At 45.4% G+C, this 20,632-nt stretch overlaps 1 long non-coding RNA gene across 1 annotated transcript in view; it reads left to right on the top strand.

The window, feature by feature from the left end:
• Positions 1-20,265, top strand: part of LOC308576053 — a 93,674-nt gene extending 73,409 nt beyond the window's left edge. Inside the window, exon 3 of the long non-coding RNA XR_014003029.1 lies at positions 20,250-20,265. This is a non-coding gene — a long non-coding RNA (uncharacterized lncRNA). The remainder of the gene's footprint in view (positions 1-20,249) is intronic.
• Positions 20,266-20,632: the final 367 nt, after the last annotated feature.

Below are 20,632 nucleotides of genomic sequence, written 5' to 3' on the forward strand. Positions count from 1 at the left end.
TGGGTCTAATTTTGTCATGTTATTTCAGTGGAGCAACTTTTGAGTAAAATTTGGTTAAATACCACCCATTTTGTTGTTGTTTAGTCATGTCCGACTTTTCGTGACCCCGTGGACCAGAGCATGCCAGGCACTCCTGTTTTCCACTGCCTCCCGCAGTTTGGTCAGACTCATGCTGGTAGCTTCGAGAACACTATCCAACCACCTCGTCCTCTGTCGTCCCCTTCTCCTTGTGCCCTCCATCTTTCCCAGCATCCTGGTCTTTTCCAGGGAGTCTTCTCTTCTCACGAGGTGGCCAGAGTATTGGAGCCTCAGCTTCAGGATCTGTCCTTCCAGTGAGCACTCAGAGCTGATTTCCTTCAGAATGGATAGGTTTGATCTTCTTGCAGTCCATGGGACTCACAAGAGTCTTCTCCAGCACCATAATTCAAAAGCATCAATTCTTTGGCGATCAGCCTTTATGGTCCAGCTCTCACTTCCATACATCACTAAAATACCACCCATTAGATTAAGCTTTTCTTTTTCTACATTGGCTTATAATGGCCCCTTAGTGGTGGGGGCAAGGCTTTTTAAGCCCAAGGGCCTCATTCCCTCCTGCGTGCCTGTTAAACCTCTGTGCTTTTTCACATTTTAAGAAGTATGTCCAGTTACAGAGCCATTTCTGACCAGCTGAGCAGAAAATAGCATGACTCAGTCATTTGCTTTTAACTGTCTTCGATATGCAGAAATCAGCAGTGAAAACCTCTCATGGCATGGAGATGCAAGTGTTATTATATCTAATGTCCACATACCAAGCTGCTGTTAAAAGCGCAGGAGGATGGTCTAGTTAAAAAGCTGGGTTTCTTACTGATCATCTTTCAACAGCCTTTACAGTTACACAACATAAGCAACCGCACCCCCATATTACCCATGCAACACAGAATGTTCTCTTTTTTCAGATGTTTCTGTAACTGCAGGTCTCAGCATAGTTTACCCCACTGATCGGAAATTGCTTTAAAAACAACAATTCTTGAGCACAGCAGAAACGAGAACTCAGCACATTGGTCACTAATTGCTATGCAAAATTTTAAAAAATGAAGGTATTTGTTTTCCTGCCCCACTGATCTCATAATTCTCACCAGGAAGACAATGGAATTGTCAACTGCAAGGGACAATCTTTCATTTTCTGTTATCTTCAAAGTAAAGAAAGAAAAAAAATAAGAAGACCCAAGCCAGTGCCATAGCTACGGGGGGCTAGTCAGGTTTTTTTGCCCCTGGTGAAGCCTCTAGAGGGGCACCATTGAGGTTCCAGCCTCTGTTTGTGTGTACACAAATGCACATGGTGGGGTGTGTGTACTAAACTGGGTCTTTGACCCGAATGAAATGAAGCCTAGTTTCACCTCTGCCCAGACCTACATACTGAAGCAGTAACAGTGTTTGTCCATCTGTTCTGTGTCCTGAGACCTCCGGGTATAGGGTGATACATAAATTCAATTAATAATAATAACAACAACAAAAGACACAAATAGAGTTCTATGGCACCTTAGAGACCATAAAGTTCTATGGACTTTGATCAATCTCTCAACAGATAGCTAGTTAAACAGAGGGGTGCCTAAATTGACCAGATTATGTATATACAGTGGTACCTCGGGTTAAGTACTTAATTCGTTCCGGAGGTCCGTACTTAACCTGAAACTGTTCTTAACCTGAAACACCACTTTAGCTAATGGGGCTTCCTGCTGCCACCGTGCCGCCGGAGCACGATTTCTGTTCTCATCCTGAAGCAAAGTTCTTAACCCAAGGTACTATTTCTGGGTTAGTGGAGTCTGTAACCTGAAGCATATGTAACCTGAAGTGTATGTAACCCAAGGTACCACTGTCTATAGATTAGCACAATGAAGGATGAAGAATTTGGAAAGCATGAGTCAAAAAGTGAATGAATTACAAGGAGCAACTGAAAGTGTGTCATATTCTTGAGTAAAGCTGAAATATATGCAAGATAAAATCAGAATGACCCACTCCTCAAGAGCAGTCATTGGCGATCAGTTAGCACAGCATTTCAAGAGGTACTATCAGTTTCTGGATGTTTGCAGATGGGAAGTTAATCTTCAAAAGACTCATTGATTCAATGAATCATTGGCAACAGTTTTTTTTAAATGTAGGATTTCCCCTGTAAATAGTAAATCGGGATTAAATGGAGGCGAGGAGATATGGGATGGGATTTTGATGCCAACAACACTATCTGGATGCTGGGGAGTGAATAAGGAGCACCCATCCCATAATAAGCACCCGTCTGCAAGTACCCCCTGTGGTGGAAAAGCCACCTGAATCCTGACTCAGACCAAATTCAGTAGTGTCAGATTTGCAAAATGAATGATGAAGCGAGTGCCGTCTCCCTGTTAAGTAAGTAATGCCGCCTTAAGTAATGTCTCCAAGCATGAACTGAATTCCCACGTATGCGTTCGTGTTACTAATCCCATTCTACCAACTCTTGAGCGTCATGACTTCATGACTCAGCGGGTTTTTTGTCTGAGAGAGATCACACCGAGGGCAAATCTCCAGATTCCCCAGCTCTTGACCATGTGGTATGTGCCATAAGTCTAGTGAAGTGAACAACAGATGATGTTTTAATGGGTGCCGCAGAGCGTGTGCAGCAGAGTTCGCAAAACTATTTTTGCCTTGGCATGCTCCCAAGGGCTGGACAAAAGACACATTCAGCAGCAGTCAGACAGCGTCCTGGTGAGTCAAAGGCTTCCAAACTAGACCTTTTGAAGCTTTGTAAAGCTGGAACAGTCCACAAACCTATAACAGTACGGCATGGGATAGATCTGGTGACAAGGGATCCTTTGAAGTTCACCTCTAGGAATTCAATTTCCTGCTTGATTTCCTTGAGCCCAACAGAAAACTTCACCAAACCATTGTGTTTGTTTATGCTGCTGCTGCTGCTTTTTTTTTTCTTTAACTGGCATCAAGCTAGACGCAAGACTAGATGATGCCTCATAAAAAGAGCAGTGTATTGCTCACTGGCTGATTACATCAAAGAAATTCGACTCCTGAATCTGATGCCTCGAGTTTTTCAACAGCAGGAAATTCTGTTCTGATATAACACAGGAGTTTTGGGTTTTTTTTACAAGCTTTTCATTCCTTTGACATTTCCCAAATTTCCTTTCCCTACTTACAATTAATCTTGTTTTCTTTTTGATCCGTCTATTAATTAGTGCTCAAATAGTTTGGGCTATGCCTTTTTCTTTTTAAATTAAAATGTTGCAAAATTAAAGAATACTGTAGTGCTTGCTTTTTAAAAAATAAAATACAAAGCCTCCTGGTTGACTTTTTGCTGCTGCCATTTCCAAGTCTCTAATTCAACTATACATTTAATATATTAAAGGTTTATTGAGTTGCAATTGACTTTCTATATTTTTGTGGGTAAATTTATAAAAGCTCTTTAACACCGAATAGAACACAGATTATTAAAAAGATTAAAACATTTTATTTTTAAAATTATAGGCGAATTGACCTCCACCCAGCATTTTTGTGTGAATTTCTATTAATAAAAGAACATGAAAACCCAAGAAAAGCCCTGCTGGATCAGGCCAAAGGCCCATCTAGTCCAACATGCTATTATCACAACCAGATCCCTCTGGGAAGCCTATTTTATATATATATATATATATATATATATATATATATATATATATATATATATATATATATATATATATATACACACATACATTATATATATATATATATATATATTTGCTTTCGTAGATTTTCACGGGTACAGGAATGCAGGTTTTGGTGTCTTCGGGTATCTTCCCGTGTAAGAGTTCGCCTAGACACCCCAACTCTTACACGGGAAGATACCCGAAGACACCAAAACCTGCATATATATATATATATATATATATATATATATATATATATATATATGTATATATATATATGTATGTATGTATATGTATATACCTGAAGGAGCTTCTTCACCCCCATCGTTCTGCCCTGATGCTGAGATCCAGGGCCGAGGGCCTTCTGATGGTTCCCTCATTGCGAGAAGCAAAGCTACAGGGAACCAGGCAGAGAGCCTTCTCGGTAGTGGCGCTGTTGTAAATAAAAATATGCCCTTTTCCCTTATGGGGTATCCAAGAGCCCATATCAGGGGTCTGCAACCCGCGGCTCCGGAGCCGCATGTGGCTCTTTTACACCTTTGCCGCGGCTCCGGGACGGATACTAGCGAGGGGGGAGGTGCATTGTGCGCCACACTCCCCGCTGTGGCAGGCGCTGTACTGGCTGTGACCTCGCATGGGGGCGGTGCGTGCGTTAGTCACGCACCGTCCCGATGTCACCTTCCCGCCTGCTGTCAGATCGCGGCTCCGGAGATATATTTGTTTTAAATGTCGCAATAGTTTTGCGGCTCCCAGGTTTTTTTCCTTCAGAAACAGGTCCAAGTGGCTCTTTTTGTCTTAAAGGTTGCAGACCCCTGGCCCATATAGAGTCCTTACATAGGTTCCCTATTGGTAGGAGAAAATAACAGAGGCCAACCAGAGAATATTGAGAAGCAAAGCAGCTAGTAAGCTTGATCTTTATTGATCTGTTGCAACAGGGTACTCCCCTCACACGCAGGAGAGGAAGAGGACCCAGAACAATGGCCTGCAAGGCCTTATAAAGACTTTTGAAATTCCCATCCTCCAGATCACGACCACCCCCACACGACCACCCCCAGAAACATTATGCATACATCACAGAAGGGGTGTAACCTAAGACCACCCCTCAGATACATCCCACCTACATCACAGAAATTTAAATGTTGTTTTTCTCTTGTCTGGCAGGTTGCTTGATTGGATTTCCTGGGGAGCCTGGCCATTCTTTTGTAGTGGTAAAATACTTATTTCCTGGGCCAGGTCACAGGCTCACACCTTATTCAAACAGACATATCCTTGAGACAGGATTTGTGAGGAATCAAAATGGTTCCAGGATGCTCTTCCTGTGTTGATCTATGTATGTGCAGTTATGAACATTACCATATATCTAAGACCATAAAATTCCTATCACAGCGCCCGCCCTGTGGAACGCCCTCCCATCAGATGTCAGAGAGATAAACAACTACCTGACATTCAGAAGACATCTGAAGGCAGCCCTGTTCAAGGAAGTTTTTAATGTGTGACATTTTAGTGTATTTTTGGTCTTTGTTGGAAGCCAGAGTGGCTGGGGAAACCGAGCCAGATGGGTGGGGTACAAATAAATTATTATTATTATTATTAGTAGTAGTAGTAGTAGTAGTAGTAGTAATTTTGCCTAATGTATACAATTTTGCAAGCAGTTTGCAACAATATAATTATTTCAGTATGTTATTTTCCCTAATATATGCATGTTTATGCACACTTTCCCCCAATATATCTTTTTGTACATTATTATTGGGTTGGAGAACTTCATCGCAAAATTCAGAGAAGTGTGATATAGTTGCATTTTGCTTTTGCGGACCATTTAGGGAGGTGTAGATCAAGTAGGTTCATATTAAAATGCAAGCAGAACCATATTCCTCCGGTGTTCCTAACCAGTGCATCAGCTGCCTGCTATCGCTGTCCAAAAAAGAAAGGAACCCTTTCCAACTCTACAAGAGTCGTCTGGCTCAAGAGCCGCAATTCCTGCTTTTGCTGCTGCCTCTCTAAAAAATATTTAAAGACATCAGGAAGTACTTGGAGATCTGCTGAGTAAGAGTGAATTCTACAAGCATGGGCCTCAGTTCCTGGAAGAAGAAGAAGAACAAAGTTTTTTCCGTTTGGGTCATGACAAAGGGCCCTTCAGAAGGTGGGAGAGAGATAAAGCTGTGTTTCATTAGCAGAGAGATACCTACACATTCCTCACTCACCAGCAGAGCTGCCCAAGTCATTTTGCTGCCCGTTGTGAAGGAAAAGATCCACGCACATCTCTGTAATTTAGGGATGTATCCAATGTAGTGTTAAGTTAAGGTCACTTAGTGACATGCTTGCTCTGCTGGCAAAACTTCTACTTTCATGTCAGTTGATAGTAGTTGCGCAAGAGAACACGTAACTAAATTGCTGGTAACTGTTGCAAAATAGGTTACATCATCTGTTGCCCAATGAGCTTTCACTAGTCCAACTGTTCCTTCGTTGTGCTAGCAGACAGAGGATACAACCCACAGAATCCAAATGGACCGGAAATTGAATCTTACTTCAACACTGGTGATGAGACAGTATCCTTTACTGCAGTGGTATAGCGTTGGGGGGGTGTGTGGTCCCAGGTACATTTCTTTTTTTCTTTTCCCTTTTAATTTTTATTGGAATTTTATTTACAACATAACACAACCACCCCCCAATACACAAATCCACCCTCATTAAACAGGAACACAACATACAGTGAGCATAACATACAGCAATAAAGGGACGCCTGACCATTAGGTCCGGTCGTGGCCAACTCTGGGATTGTGGCGCTTATCTCGCTTTACTGGCTGAGGGAGCCGGCGCACAGCTTCCGGGTCATGTGGCCAGCATGACTAAGCCGCTTCTGGCGAACCAGAGCAGCGCACGGAAATGCCGTTTACCTTCCCGCCGGAGTGGTACCTATTTATCTACTTACACTTTGACATGCTTTCGAAGTGCTAGGTTGGCAGGAGCAGGGACCAAACAACGGGAGCTCACCCCGTCGTGAGGATTCGAACCTCCAACCTTCTGATCGGCAAGCCCTAGGCTCTGTGGTTTAACCCACAGCACCACCCGCGTCCCTTATAACATACAGCAATACGGAAGGATAACAACAGGAAGATTTAAAGAAGGAACTATTGGAAACTCAAGGCAGTAGAAACATAAGATGATTAGAGCCCCACTGAACTTGAAGCATGGGAAGCCTCAACAAAAATTTATAATTTGGCAGAATATTTGGACTATATGATATGTATTTGTATAATTTGGAGTGCTTAATGTGATTTGATTGGATTGTTAAAGTGGAAAATTTAATAAAAATTATATTAAATATATATAACATACAGCAATACAAACAACCAAATGAAAGACTTCCTTTATCCTGTATCTGGCCTCATTATTTACTTCTTGAGGGGGCACAACCAGGCACCCCCACAAGCAGGGGCGTAGGAAGGGGCTGCAGTCCACCCTGGGTGTCATCCTTGAGGGGGTGACAAAATGGAACACTGCGGAGAGTGGCACTTACCACGGGGCCTGGCCTGCAGCATGCCTGAGCCACACGTCTCTCCTGGGAGTGATGTGGTGGCTCGAGGCCCCATGCTGCCTGAAACAGCAGTGTGGGGCTTGCGTCCGCTAGATTGACTCCTTGGGCAGCTCGTTGCGCTGCCCCCTGGGTGGATCACCCCACCCCTACCGCTCTGGGTGCCAGAGCAGCTAGCTATGCCCCTGCCCACAAGAAGCCCCCTCATTGAGGCCAGAGCCGAAGGGAGTGAAGTGGGCACCTGAGCCGGGACTTTGGGGCTGGGTGGGGGGACGGAGCCCCATTCTCCTTATGGCTGGTGAAGAAGAAGAGTTTGGATTTGATATCCCACTTTATCACTACTCGAAGGAGTCTCAAAGCGGCTAACATTCTCCTTTCCCTTCCTCCCTCACAGCAAACACTCTGTGAGGTGAGTGGGGCTGAGAGACTTCAGAGAAGTGTGACTAGCCCAAGGTCACCCAGCAGCTGCATGTGGAGGAGCAGGGAAGCGAACCCAGTTCACCAGATTATGAGTCTACCGCTCTTAACCACTACAGCACACTGAAGGGACATCCTCTCTCTGGGCTGACCCAGAGAGGGAGGGGGAGTGTGCTGTCACCAACCATCAAGGAGGGAGGAAGAGGGTGTGACCCAAGGGCAGACCGCCCCTCTCCTCTGCTGGGCTCTTGTGTACAAGGTCTCTTCCTATACTGGGGGAAGATGGAAACTTCGGAAGGAACTTGGAAGGGCATATTTTAAAGATCTAACAGCCTATATACCCACTGTAATAAACAAAAATCTTATTCCCTTATAGGGGACACAAGAGCCCTTATAGAGTCTGTCGTAGGTTCTCCATCGGTCGGAGAAAATAACAGAGGCCAACCAGAGAATATTGAGAAGCAAAGCAGCTAGTAAGCCTGATCTTTATTGAAACTGTTACAACAGGGTGCTCCCCTCACACGCAGGAAGGGAATCATAGAATCATAGAATCATAGAATCATAGAGTTGGAAGAGACCATAAGGGCCATCGAGTCCAACCCCCTGCCAAGCAGGAAACACCATCAGAGCACTCCTGACATATGGTTGTCAAGCCTCTGCTTAAAGACCTCCAAAGTAGGAGACTCCACCACACTCCTTGGCAGCAAATTCCACTGTCGAACAGCTCTTACTGTCAGGAAGTTCTTCCTAATGTTTAGGTGGAATCTTCTTTCTTGTAGTTTGGATCCATTGCTCCGTGTCCGCTTCTCTGGAGCAGCAGAAAACAACCTTTCTCCCTCCTCTATGTGACATCCTTTTATATATTTGAACATGGCTATCATATCACCCCTTAACCTCCTCTTCTCCAGGCTAAACATGCCCAGCTCCCTTAGCCGTTCCTCATAAGGCATCGTTTCCAGGCCTTTGACCATTTTGGTTGCCCTCCTCTGGACACGTTCCAGTTTGTCAGTGTCCTTCTTGAATTGTGGTGCCCAGAACTGGACACAGTACTCCAGGTGTGGTCTGACCAGAGCAGAATACAGTGGCACTATTACTTCCCTTGATCTAGATGCTATACTCCTATTGATGCAGCCCAGAATTGCATTGGCTTTTTTAGCTGCCGCGTCACACTGTTGGCTCATGTCAAGTTTGTGGTCAACCAAGACTCCTAGATCCTTTTCACATGTACTGCTCTCAAGCCAGGTGTCACCCATCTTGTAATTGTGCCTCTCATTTTTTTTGCCCAAGTGCAATACTTTACATTTCTCCCTGTTAAAATTCATTTTGTTTGTTTTTGCCCAGTTCTCTAATCTGTCAAGGTCGTTTTGAAGTGTGATCCTGTCCTCTGGGGTGTTAGCCACCCCTCCCAGTTTGGTGTCATCTGCAAATTTGATCAGGATGCCCTTGAGTCCATCATCCAAGTCGTTGATAAAGATGTTAAATAAGACCGGGCCCAAGACAGAACCCTGTGGCACCCCACTAGTCACTCTTCTCCAGGATGAAGAGGAACCATTGATGAGCACCCTTTGGGTTCGGTCAGTCAGCCAGTTACAAATCCACTGAGTGGTAGCAGAGTCAAGACCGCATTTTACCAGCTTCTTTACAAGAATATCATGGGGCACCTTGTCAAATGCCTTACTGAAATCAAGGTAGGGAGGAGGACCCCGAACAAATGTGTGCCTGCCCTTATATAGACATTGTAAATTCCCTGCCCTGGAGCTAAAGACCAGCCCTCCTTACATCATACATACATCACAGAAAGGGGTGGAGCTCAAGACCACCCCCCAGATACATCATACCTACATCACAGAAGGGACAGTCTACAACAGAAATCTGAGTGCATTGTTTATCGCCTGTCTGGCAGGTTACCTGTTAATGGTTACTTGACTGGATACCCTGGGGAGCCTGGCCAGTTTTTTGTAATGACAAATAGTTCCTGAGCCAGGTCACAGTCTCATCCTATTCATACACAGACATACCCTTAAGACAGGATTTGTGAAGGAAAAGACAATGGGAGGCTTTTCCATTTTCCTTCGACCTTGCAGAGAAATTATTTGAGGTCAATTTGGGAGGGACAAAATGGTTTCAGGACTTTTTCTGTGGGGTTTCAGACATGTGGTTTATATATGCATTTATGAACATTATATATATATATATATCCTTAATTTTTTTATTTCACCACACATTACTTTTCTGCATATTTTGTAACTTTCAATCTCTGCTAGCGTTCTCTCACCAAAGAGTACTTGCACCAACAGTCAGCTCGGTATTTTCTACACTGACTGGCAGGCAGTCCAGGGATTCTCTAGGCCAGGGATGGGGAAGGTCAGGCCTGGGGGCTGAGTGAACCCCCCCCCCCGCCTCCTTCCCTCGACCTCAAGACTCTCCCAGGCCATACACCCTTCTGAACCACATCTGCTCTCTGCAGCCACTGCACCCCCTCATTGGTCCTTCTGGGCACCCTTCTTGAAGTGTTTAATTGAGGGGGGGTGAGGGTCTGCGTAGACTGTATCCTTGAACTCTGATCATGTTTCTTGCTTGAATAGAAAAGTGATGTGCCGGTTTTGCCTGGAGAAAGGCCCTGTCTCAAGTCTCTGTTACCTGTACAGTGGACGCTCAGGTTGCGAACGTGATCCGTGTGAGAAGCATGTTCGCAACCCGCAGCGTTCGCAACCTGCAGCGGCGCATCTGCGCACGCATGGGTTGCGATTTGGTGCTTCTCCGCATGCGCAACCCCCAAAACCTGGAAGTAACCCGTTCCGGTACTTCCGGGTTTCAGTGGGTCCATAACCCAAAAAAACGCAACCTGAAGTGTCTGTAACCCAAGGTATGACTGTAGTTCGAAATGCTTGGGTAGAAAGTGATAGGAGAGACACTTCCCTGCCTCCTGGCACCCTGAAAAGTGGCCAGGCGAAAATCTCCTCCCAGGCTGTCAGTATTTTGCAGAAGGGATTCAGGAACATCCTGGAACATCAGGTTTGCACAGTGAAAGTCTGAGAAAGGGCTCTGCTGCCCTAGTGCAACAGCAAATGGGCTTTTAAACAGAAACAGGCCCTTTATGTGGTTTGGAAAGTGACAGGAAAATGGAGTGGGAAGTGTGGGGTGGACAAACGATTAATAAGATGTCTAAACACACCACAGGAACAACTCAGGATTCTAACTGAACTCTCCTCAAATAAGGACAAATATTCAATGAAGAACTGGCATTGCATAAACAACCCCACGAGGTCTGTGAAAGCAAATCAGGATCGATACTCGTTAAACAGGTTGCCTGACCTGGAGACAGGAACGAGATTCAATTCAGTTCACATTTTAAAAAGGAACCTACCCTACCTAATTTGCACTTTCTGAAACAATATGCAGACTGAAGCACAATCGTCCTTTGAAATTTGCACTTCTCTGGATTTTGCAACGCAGTTCTCTGGCCAAGTAATGTGCACAGAAATGCATACCATTAGGAGAACATCTGCACTGAAATGCAGATTAATTTTCATGATGACTTCTTTTTTCCTTTTTCTTTTTAAAAGGAAAATTGCACGCTGGCATGGAAATGTGAAGAGCTTAATTTAAAATGAGAGTGAGAGAGAGACAGAGAGATGACAGAGAGAGAAAGAGAGTACCGTAATTACGGTAACTTGGAAAGATTCATCCATCCATAGTCTGACCTGGTATTAAATAGCTTCCTGTGAAACCGAAAATAGCCAGGGACAATCCAGGGCCCTATCCCAAGTCCCTGCTCATTTTACTTGGACTTGTGAAGGAGGAGATCTCATCGGATCGTGACCCTTGAGCTGAACCTCTTTGTCTTTTGCATCCTTAATAGCACCCAAGACCTGCCCTGTAAAGATGGCTCCCTATCCTGCATCAGGTTGACCTCTGCATGGGATGAGCTCAAAACAACTCCCCCCCCCCCAAGCCCTGGAAGAGAGCCATTTGAATTCCGCTTCCTTGGGCCCTCAGGACGTCTAAGAATTCAAAGGCAGTGCCAACTATTTTGCTGATGATGCTCAAGGGGGTATAGCTGGAGCAAGGATCAATGCAACCTCTTGATTGGAAGCAGCAGCCTTCTCAGTCCAAAATATGCAGCCGCAGGGAAAGCAGTGACATCATGGTCTACTTACGCTGCCACTTCTCTTTTGCAGAGCAAAAACCGCAGGAAAGGTTGCCTGGGCTTGAAACTGGCCTTGGGATAAGATGGAAAAAGTTCAATGCATGTAGGCGTGCGTACAAGCATTGGGTGTGTAGGCAGGCCCGCTGTCAACGCCGGATTTAGGGCGGTGTGGGTGGTTCCCCCTCACAGGGTGCCAAGCTGGGGGGTGGGGTGGCCCGAGCCAAGGAAGTGTGAGAGGGAGGAGGGCATGAAAATAAGCAATATTGGGGTGTATGTGTGGATTTTGTCCTTGATCAGGGCGTCATATGACCAAAATCCACCCCTGCTGGCGTCAACACAATGCACAGCTGCAGAAGTGTTGAGGCCCCATTAGGACCACAACAGCTGACACCAGCACCTCCCTCCATCATATTAAAAAAAGATTAAGACAAGAGATATCACCATATTTTTGTTTGTTGCTGTGAGACCATCCATTGCCCCAGTGGAATGTACAGGGTTTGACCTATGGTCAAAAACAGGGGTCAGCAAACTTTTTCAGCAGGGGGCCAGTCCACTGTCCTTCAGACCTTGTGGGGGGGCTGGACTATATTTGGGGGGGGGACATGGACGAATTCCTATGCCCCACAAATAACCCAGAGATGCAGTTTAAATAAAAGGACACATTCTAACTCATGTAAAACCACGCTGATTCCTCGACTGTCCGCAGGCCGGATTTAGAAGGCGATTGGGCTGGATCCGGCCCCCGGGCCTTAGTTTGTCTACCCATGGTCTAAAAGGTATGGAGGCTTATTGCTCTAAAGAGCTTTCGATATAGATGTTGCTGGCTGCAGGTAGGATTTCATTAGCCCAGCAATGGAAAATCTTGATAAATCTGCATTTGGCTATATGGTATAAAGAATTCATGCATTTCAGCTATTGTGGGGGGGAATGACACATAAACCATGTGTTTTCAGGGGATGGACAATATAGAACCATTTTATGTCCTCTGGTGGGATTTTATTTCCTATGCTTAGGAAGCTCAATATTCACCGACCATATCAACTTATTAAATATGGATGCCTTGATTTATATTGGTGTGCCACCATTTCTTTCTCTTATTGTTTTTTGTTTGTCTTCCTTGTACAGTTGTATCTCGGAAGTCGAACAGAATCCATTCCGGAAGTCCGTTCGACTTCCAAAATGTTTGGAAACCAAGGTGCGCTGTTGCATTGAGGTCCTGCTGGTGGGTTCCCCATGGGCATCTGACTGGCCACCGTTTCATAAAGCTGTTTTAGGTTGCATTTTGTATTTTCATGGTCTAGGTCTGTACACAATGCTAGTCTAAGCTCAGAGCAGACTCATTGGAAAAAAATGCACTGGCATGACTAACCCAGGTTTATTAACTTTGATGTCTAGTTCAGAGACAAGGCTAGCGAGAGGTGATATGAAAGAAGTTTACGAAACGATGCAAGGAATGGGGAAAGGGGAAAGTTTTGCTCCATCTCTCATGACGCTAGAACTCGTGAGCATCAGATTAAGCAGGAAGTTGGGAGGCTCAGGTAAAAGAAAGTGCCGCTTCATGCAGTACATCAGGCTTCTTCAACCTCGGCCCTCCAGATGTTTTGAGACTACAATTCCCATCATCCCTGACCACTGGTCCTGCTAGCTAGGGTTCATGGGAGTTGTAGGCCAAAAACATCTGGAGGGCCGAGGTTGAGGGAGCCTGCAGTACATCGTTAACTATGGAACTCACTTCAGCAGGAGTGGAACTTCAGCCCCTCTTTCTGCAGGGGGAAGAGGGGAGAATTTGAGACCCTGCATGAGATAGATTTGACAGTGGATTAGACTCTTGCTTTTTGGAAGTGGACCTCCCAGCGGGGGAAGGCTCGACTCCATTATTGAGTCACAAAGGGAGCGGATACATTCAACTTTCGTTTTCCTCTTCGGGGATTACAAGGTAACTGCTGCTGTCTGAGCTTGCTATAACAGTACACAGTGTTTCTCTTAACCTCCTTGATTTGGATATAAGTGTCCAAATTAATTTTGGAGGGTAGTTAAAAAGAGTAAGAAGAATAAAAAGAATAAGACTTTGAAAGGGGGGAGCTGCTGAGTTGTTTGCTGCTGCCTGTGCACAGGAGTGGAACTTTGTTGTTGTTTAGTTGTGTCTGACTCTTCATGACCCCCTGGACCAGAGCACGCCAGGCACTTCTGTCTTCCCCTGCCTCCCACAGTTTTGTCAAATTCATGCTGGTAGCTTCGAGAACACTGTCCAACCATCTCGTCCTCTGTCGTCCCCTTCTCCTTGTGTCCTCCATCTTTCCCAACATCAGGGTCTTTTCCAGGGAGTCTTCTCTTCTCATGAGGTGGCCAAAGTATTGGAGCCTCAGCTTCACGATCTGTCCTTCCAGTGAGCACTCAGGGCTCATTTCCTTCCGAATGGATAGGTTTGATCTTCTTGCAGTCCATGGGACTCTCAAGAGTCTCCTCCAGCACCATAATTCAAAAGCATAAATTCTTCGCCGATCAGCCTTCTTTATGGTCCAGCTCTCACTTCTGTACATCACTACTGGGAAAACCATAGCTTTAACTATACGGACCTTTGTTGGCAAGGTGATGTCTCTGCTTTTTAAGATGCAGTCTAGGTTTGTTGAGTGGAACTTTAGGATTAGACAAATTTGTGAAGGCTATTGATGGCTACTAGACATGATGGCTGTGCTAATGCTTCTGAATACTGGCTGCTGGAAACCAAAGGAGGGGAGAGGGCTATTGCATTTGGGTCCCACTTGCTGCTTTCTGAGTGGCCACTGTGAGAACAGGATGCTGGGGCCATTGGCCTGATCCAGCGGGCTCGTCTTATGCTTGCAGCGCAAGAGAAGAGCGAAAGTGGCAAAGCACCTTGGCCCAGAAAATTTAAATCCCACCCTGTCTTCACTAGATGCCCTGCGGCAAGATTCCTCTCCACACCCAGGCTGGGTGGCAAAGGATAGGATTTATGAGGATCACAGGAAGTAGAAAGATGGCTTTTTGCCCTGCCAGCCATCAGCAATAGAGATTAAATGGAACTGAGGTGTGGTAGCACCTGGAGCTAAATCCTCTATGTGGGAGTAATTGAGATTAATTACCCACTTCCTTGATGTTGTTGTTAAGGATGTATGGAAAGAGTTTATGGCATTTCCGTCCACTGTTTCGCAGGAAAAGTTGGGAACTGGCTCCTGGGTACCACGTCACGATATCCCTCGACTGTGTATTGTGTATTTTATCATGTCTTGCATTTATACCCCACCTTTTCCTCCAAGGAGCTCAAGGTTCTCCACTTCCTCATTTAATCCCCACAACACCCCTGTGAGGTGGGTTAGGCTGGGAGGCTGTCATTGGCTCCCAAGGTCACCCAGTGAGCTTCATAGCCGAGTGGGAATTTGAACCGCAGTCTTGCAGGCTCTAGTCCAGTTCATCACGATGTTCAGTTGATGTCATCTTCTGGAAGATGTTGCAAGACAGCATCTGCACTAGAAATCTGTATTGATTGTACAGTGGAACCTCAACTTACGTATGGCTCTACTTACATACGATTCCAGTTACGACCTTCCGTAGGTGCTTTGACTTATGAACTTTCCTCTAGATATGAACAGAGGCTGGGGCCTCTGCTGCTGGGGAGAGGGCCCCCATCCCCCCCCGAAGCTGTGGAAGAGGTGCCGCCTGCAAGAGGCACAGCAGGGTGCATTGCAGCCCCAAACCCCGCCAAGGAACTAACCTGAGGAAGTCCAGAGAAGAACCTGGCCTGGCAAGAAGAAAAAATGACCCTGGCCAAAGTGAATCCACTCTTTACTGACCCTTGCCCCACCCCCAGCTTGTAGCCAGGTAAGCCCACCCACCCACAGTGCACGTAAGAAAAATAAATAAATGTTAATTTTTTCCCCATGTACAATAATGTCTTAATTATTTTATAGTACAGTACATTGGTTACTGCCTTCATTTTATGGATCTATGGTCTCATTAGACAGTAAAATCTGTGTTAAATTGCTGTTTTAGGGGGTGTTTTTCATCATCTAGAACAGATTCACGTTTCCATTACTTTCTATGGGAAAGTGCGCCTCTACTTATGTACGTTTCTAGTTATGACCAGACCTCCGGAACGGATTATGGTTGTAAGTAGAGGTTCCTCCTGTATACCAGTTTGTTTGGCCTCTTTCCTCCCTCCCTCCCCCTCTCCTGTAAATTCTATGATGCCTGCATTCACTCAGAGCAACAGCAGAAAACAAATCTTGTGTAGATAGAACTCTCTTGCAGTTAAAGACTGGAGGGCTGATTCATCAGGACCACAATTTCAGTTTGCCTTTCACTTGCTTGCCTTCTAACTTACAAACAGTACAGGTGTGTGTGTGGGGGGGTGTCCGTGCCCATCAGCTTCCTCCTCCTTAGACTCAGTGTTGCCCTTATAGAACTCAACAGGAAGGAGGATGGGGACCAAACTAGAATTAGTTGGCTCTGCCCGCTATTGGCTCTGGCGCCACCTACTGTTGGGCTCCCTCCTTTCCACCCCAATCGCATGAGCATCAGCCAACAACAGTGATTTTTTTTATGACTCAGAAGTAAGTCCCATTGAATTCATTGGGCTCACTCTCAACTTACCTGAGAGTCAGGATTGCAACATTACTTGAGGAATCAAATTAGTTTTTATCAGTTTTTAAGAAGCACCCTTTGTTCTGTATATGTCGCAGCAGATACCACGTCTGTGTGCAATGTTAGGAGGCCCAATTCCATGTCTCCTATAAATTGTCTAGTTTGGCTGTCAGAAATCTGTTATTTTATTTTATAGTATATTTTTATTAAAGATTTTTAGTTTACAAAAATATGTGTCTCAGAAATCTGTTATGAGGCTCCTATCTGTCCTTACAGATGTACTGTCAGGAACTGGGCAGAGGAGGAATGGCGGAGACTGCCTCACCAGCTCAGAGGTAGATAATGGGAGAGGGGGAAGAAGAAGCACCAGAGGGGGGAGAGAGGACAGACAAAGTGTCTTTAGAAAGCATTCCAGACCCCCCCCTCTCCCAGAACCTGGTGGGCATTGAAAGTAGGAGAGCAAAGAGCTCAAAGGCAGAGGGCAATTTTCAGCACCTGTAGCGATGATGCATGAGGAAGTGGGAGAAAGGGAAGGGGTGGAGACTCACTCGAGGCAATGCCATGACTCCAAGAGGCTGCATTCCCAAGCCTCTCTCTGTGAGTACTGAATAAAAAGCGGTTGGTAAGGACATTTCCTTGTCTTATCCATTCCTGGCAACCTGCTGTGGGGGTTGGATCCTCTGACGCCTGACAAGTACAGTTCCCAATATCTCCCGGGAAGATAACTGTTAAACCATATTACACTTGTAGTGTGGTTATGAACATAGGAGAAGCTCTACTGGGCCAAAGGCCCATATAATCCAGTACCCAGTCTGCCAACCAGATGTCTGTGGGAAGCCCGCAAACAGAGGCTGGGTGTAACAGCAACTCTCCCATTCCACCAACTGGTATTCAGAAGTGCATTGCCTCTGAAACTGGAGGTGGAACACAGCTATTGGTAACCATAATTTTATATACCTCTATCATGTCCCCATCCCCCTTTAACTTTTTTTTCTAAATCAAAACACCCCTTCTTTTGGGTGGGAACCCTACAACCCTCTTTCAATGTGGGGCAATGGTGGCTCGTCCCATTACACCACTTAAGGCAAATCTCGAAGGGCTACTTTGCCCTGCCACTGCTACTACTACTCCTGCCACCACTTACCTGCTCCTGGCGCCGCCACCTGCTGTACCACCACTGTGCACCTTTTTGCACCCACCGCTGGCAGAGAAGCAGCATCACCACTGGCACTGATTTTTTGATCAAGGCCGTGCTGATTTTGGGTGAGATCTCACCCGAAATGGATGCGATTTAGTGGAAACGGGCACTGTTTGCAGAGGTGCTTCTCTGCCCCTAGAGGTGGTGGCAGGACAGGATGGGCACCTGGGGGTGTGAAGAAGAAGAAGAGTTTGAATTTGATATTCCTCTTTATCACTACCTGAAGGAGTCTCAAAGCGGCTAACAATCTCCTTTCCCTTCCTCCCCCACAATAAACACTCTGTGAGGTGAGTGAGGCTGAGAAACTTCAGAGAAGTGTGACTGGCCCAAGGTCACCCAGCAGCTGCATGTGGAGGAGCGGGGAAGCGAACCCGGTTCACCAGATTATGAGTCTACCGCTCTTAACCACTGCACCACACTGCCACCTAGGAGGCTTCTGCCGCTTGAAGCAGCGTCCTCCCCACGTCTAATGATTGGGTCGGCTCTGATATAAGGGGTAAAGTATCTAAATCTTCACTTACATCTGATTGTTCCAGCCCTCAGAACCCACCCCCCTGTCTCCAAGACAGCTTTATTGTCTTCCCCTGAAAAATTTCCATTTGAATTGGCCGAAGAGGTTCTCTCCCTCTCCCCATTTCCCTGAAGAGTTGTTTCACCCGCCTTGTTCAGCCCAAAGACCTTGCCTGTCTTCCCACGACTGTATCCTTTAACCTCTAGCGGCTTGCTCTTCTAGAGAGTCTCACTGCGGAACCGCCCAAGGTCTTGTTTCTCTTTTGGGACTGGCGCCAAGCCAGTTCCTCCTCCTCCTTCTCTATATCTCACCCAAATCCCTTCTCTTGCAGTCATTTCCGACAGGAATTTTTTGTTCTCAGAACACGTGGAGATGTCTGTCTGTGTTGTTGCATTGACATGTTTATGGCTGCCAATATGTTCTGCAATTTCCCTTTGTGGCACAAAGAAAGAGAAAAGGAAAGATGAAAAGAAAGGCAATTAAAAAAGAAAAGAAAAGAAAACGTTGGAAGGAAATGCTTTCTTGGTTTTGTTTTTGCCAGGTCATCGGGGCTGTGGTTGCTGTCTGACTGGAGGCTGAGAGACGCAAGAGTCAAGAAGGGGCCTCTGTTGTGGCTTCCCAGTTTGATTTTGCTTTCCAGGAAGTAGGGTTTGTACGTGATGGGCGCCTGTACACAAAATGCCCCCTGCCCCACAGTGCTGAAGAGTTTTTATTACCAGGACTTTGGAGCACAACAGGGAACACTGCAGGAATAGGACTTGCCACCTTTCTCAGATTGGGGGGCTGAATTCTCTTTGGGGCAATTTTCTCCAGGGACCACATTTCAGTGATGGGTGGGGCCAGAGGCAAAAGTGGATGGAGCAACAGATGTAAATTTCACCTTTATACAGGAAGCTAGTTTCCCCCTCTCGATTCTCTATCCAGGCAACCAAGAGGCCTTATCACAGTGCAAGGACACATGGAAAGAAAGAAAAAAAGCATTTCGCTCAGTCAGTAGAGCATGAGACTCTTAATCTCAGGGTCATGGGTCTGAGCCCTACATTGGGCAAAAGATTCCCACACTGCAGGAGTAATATATATATATATATATATATATATATATATATATATATATATATATATATATATATATGCAGGTTTTGGTGTCTTCGGGTGTCTTCCCGTGTAAGAGTTGGGGTGTCTAGGCGACGTTTCGACGAGGTCTCACTCGTCATCTTCAAGATGACGAGTGAGACCTCGTCGAAACGTCGCCTAGACACCCCAACTCTTACACGGGAAGACACCCGAAGACACCAAAACCTGCATTCCTGTACCCGTGAAAACCTACGAAAGCAGATATATATATATATATATATATATATATATATATATATATATATATATCCCGCCCTCCCCAGCCAAGGGCGGCTAACACCAAATATAAAAACAATTGATTGAAATACTGCTTAAAAAATGTTATGTACTGAGTTGAATAGGATCCAAACTGAAGCAGTCTGATTGGTCCTAGAACAATAGGATCCAAATTGCAGCAGTCTGATTAGTCCTAGAACAATAGGATTCAGAATGCAGCAGTCTGATTGGTCCTAGAACAATGCAGCAGTATGATTGGTTGGCAGGAACCACCCAATCCTGCTCCAGATAGAAGTGAATCCACAACCTGATTGGCTTACAGTAGAATTCCGGAATTAGCCAATCATGTGCAGCCCATTGTGTAAATAATGTATATAAAGCAGATACTGTGAGGGGATATTCATTCATTTCTCCTCACCACTATGAGCTGAATAAAGAGCATGAAATCACTTTGCGACTCTGAGTATATATATTTCAAAAAACAAGATTAAAATACAACATTGAAACATTAAAATGCAGCCTCATTTCAGTGGAAACTCAATCCAAAACTTTTCAGGGGATAAAAACGTCAAGTCTTCACCAAGGCTAACTATCCAGACTGGTCCTTGTCCCATCCAACACTACAATTCTATGATTTCCAGTCAGGCAGAAACACTCAAATTAGATTTTCACTGCTGGTTCTAAATGTGTACTAATGTAACTAACGTTTTAACTAGTATTTAACTTTTGTGTTTTATAGTGAAGTTCTTAGATGTCGGAAGCCAACTTGAGTCCCAACCTTAGAGGAAGGCAGGATATAAACTCATAAACCAATAAGAATAAAGAAGATGTTGATGGACTCCCAGCAGTTTTGTTGGGTTTTCTGGCAGGGACTAATGGGAGCTGGAGCCCAGCAACAGCTGGAGGGCCACTGGTTCCCCCATTACTGCCCTACATGGACCCCACTTTTGTGTTGAGACTCCATCATACCCAGTAAATATTTCTCTGACAGCAATGGCACTGCGCGCCCTCTGTCAACCCATCACCACCACCTTCATCTCTCCATCTATGATGTGGGACTTCAGTTCAGAGACTATTTGTCCTCACGATTCCAAGAAAGCCTCAGCGGAAACTTGAGAGAGGCAAAGTGTGAGCGATAAAAGGCATCAAGGCCGATTAGATGCTAGCCTTGATTGCCGGATTGTATCACCTCCCTGTTATCTGTCAAGAGACCTCAGCTTCCATTTTTTCC

Source organism: Podarcis bocagei, assembly GCF_964188305.1.
Source record: "Podarcis bocagei genome assembly, chromosome: 16".
In the NCBI taxonomy this organism is placed as follows: Eukaryota; Metazoa; Chordata; class Lepidosauria; order Squamata; family Lacertidae; genus Podarcis; species Podarcis bocagei.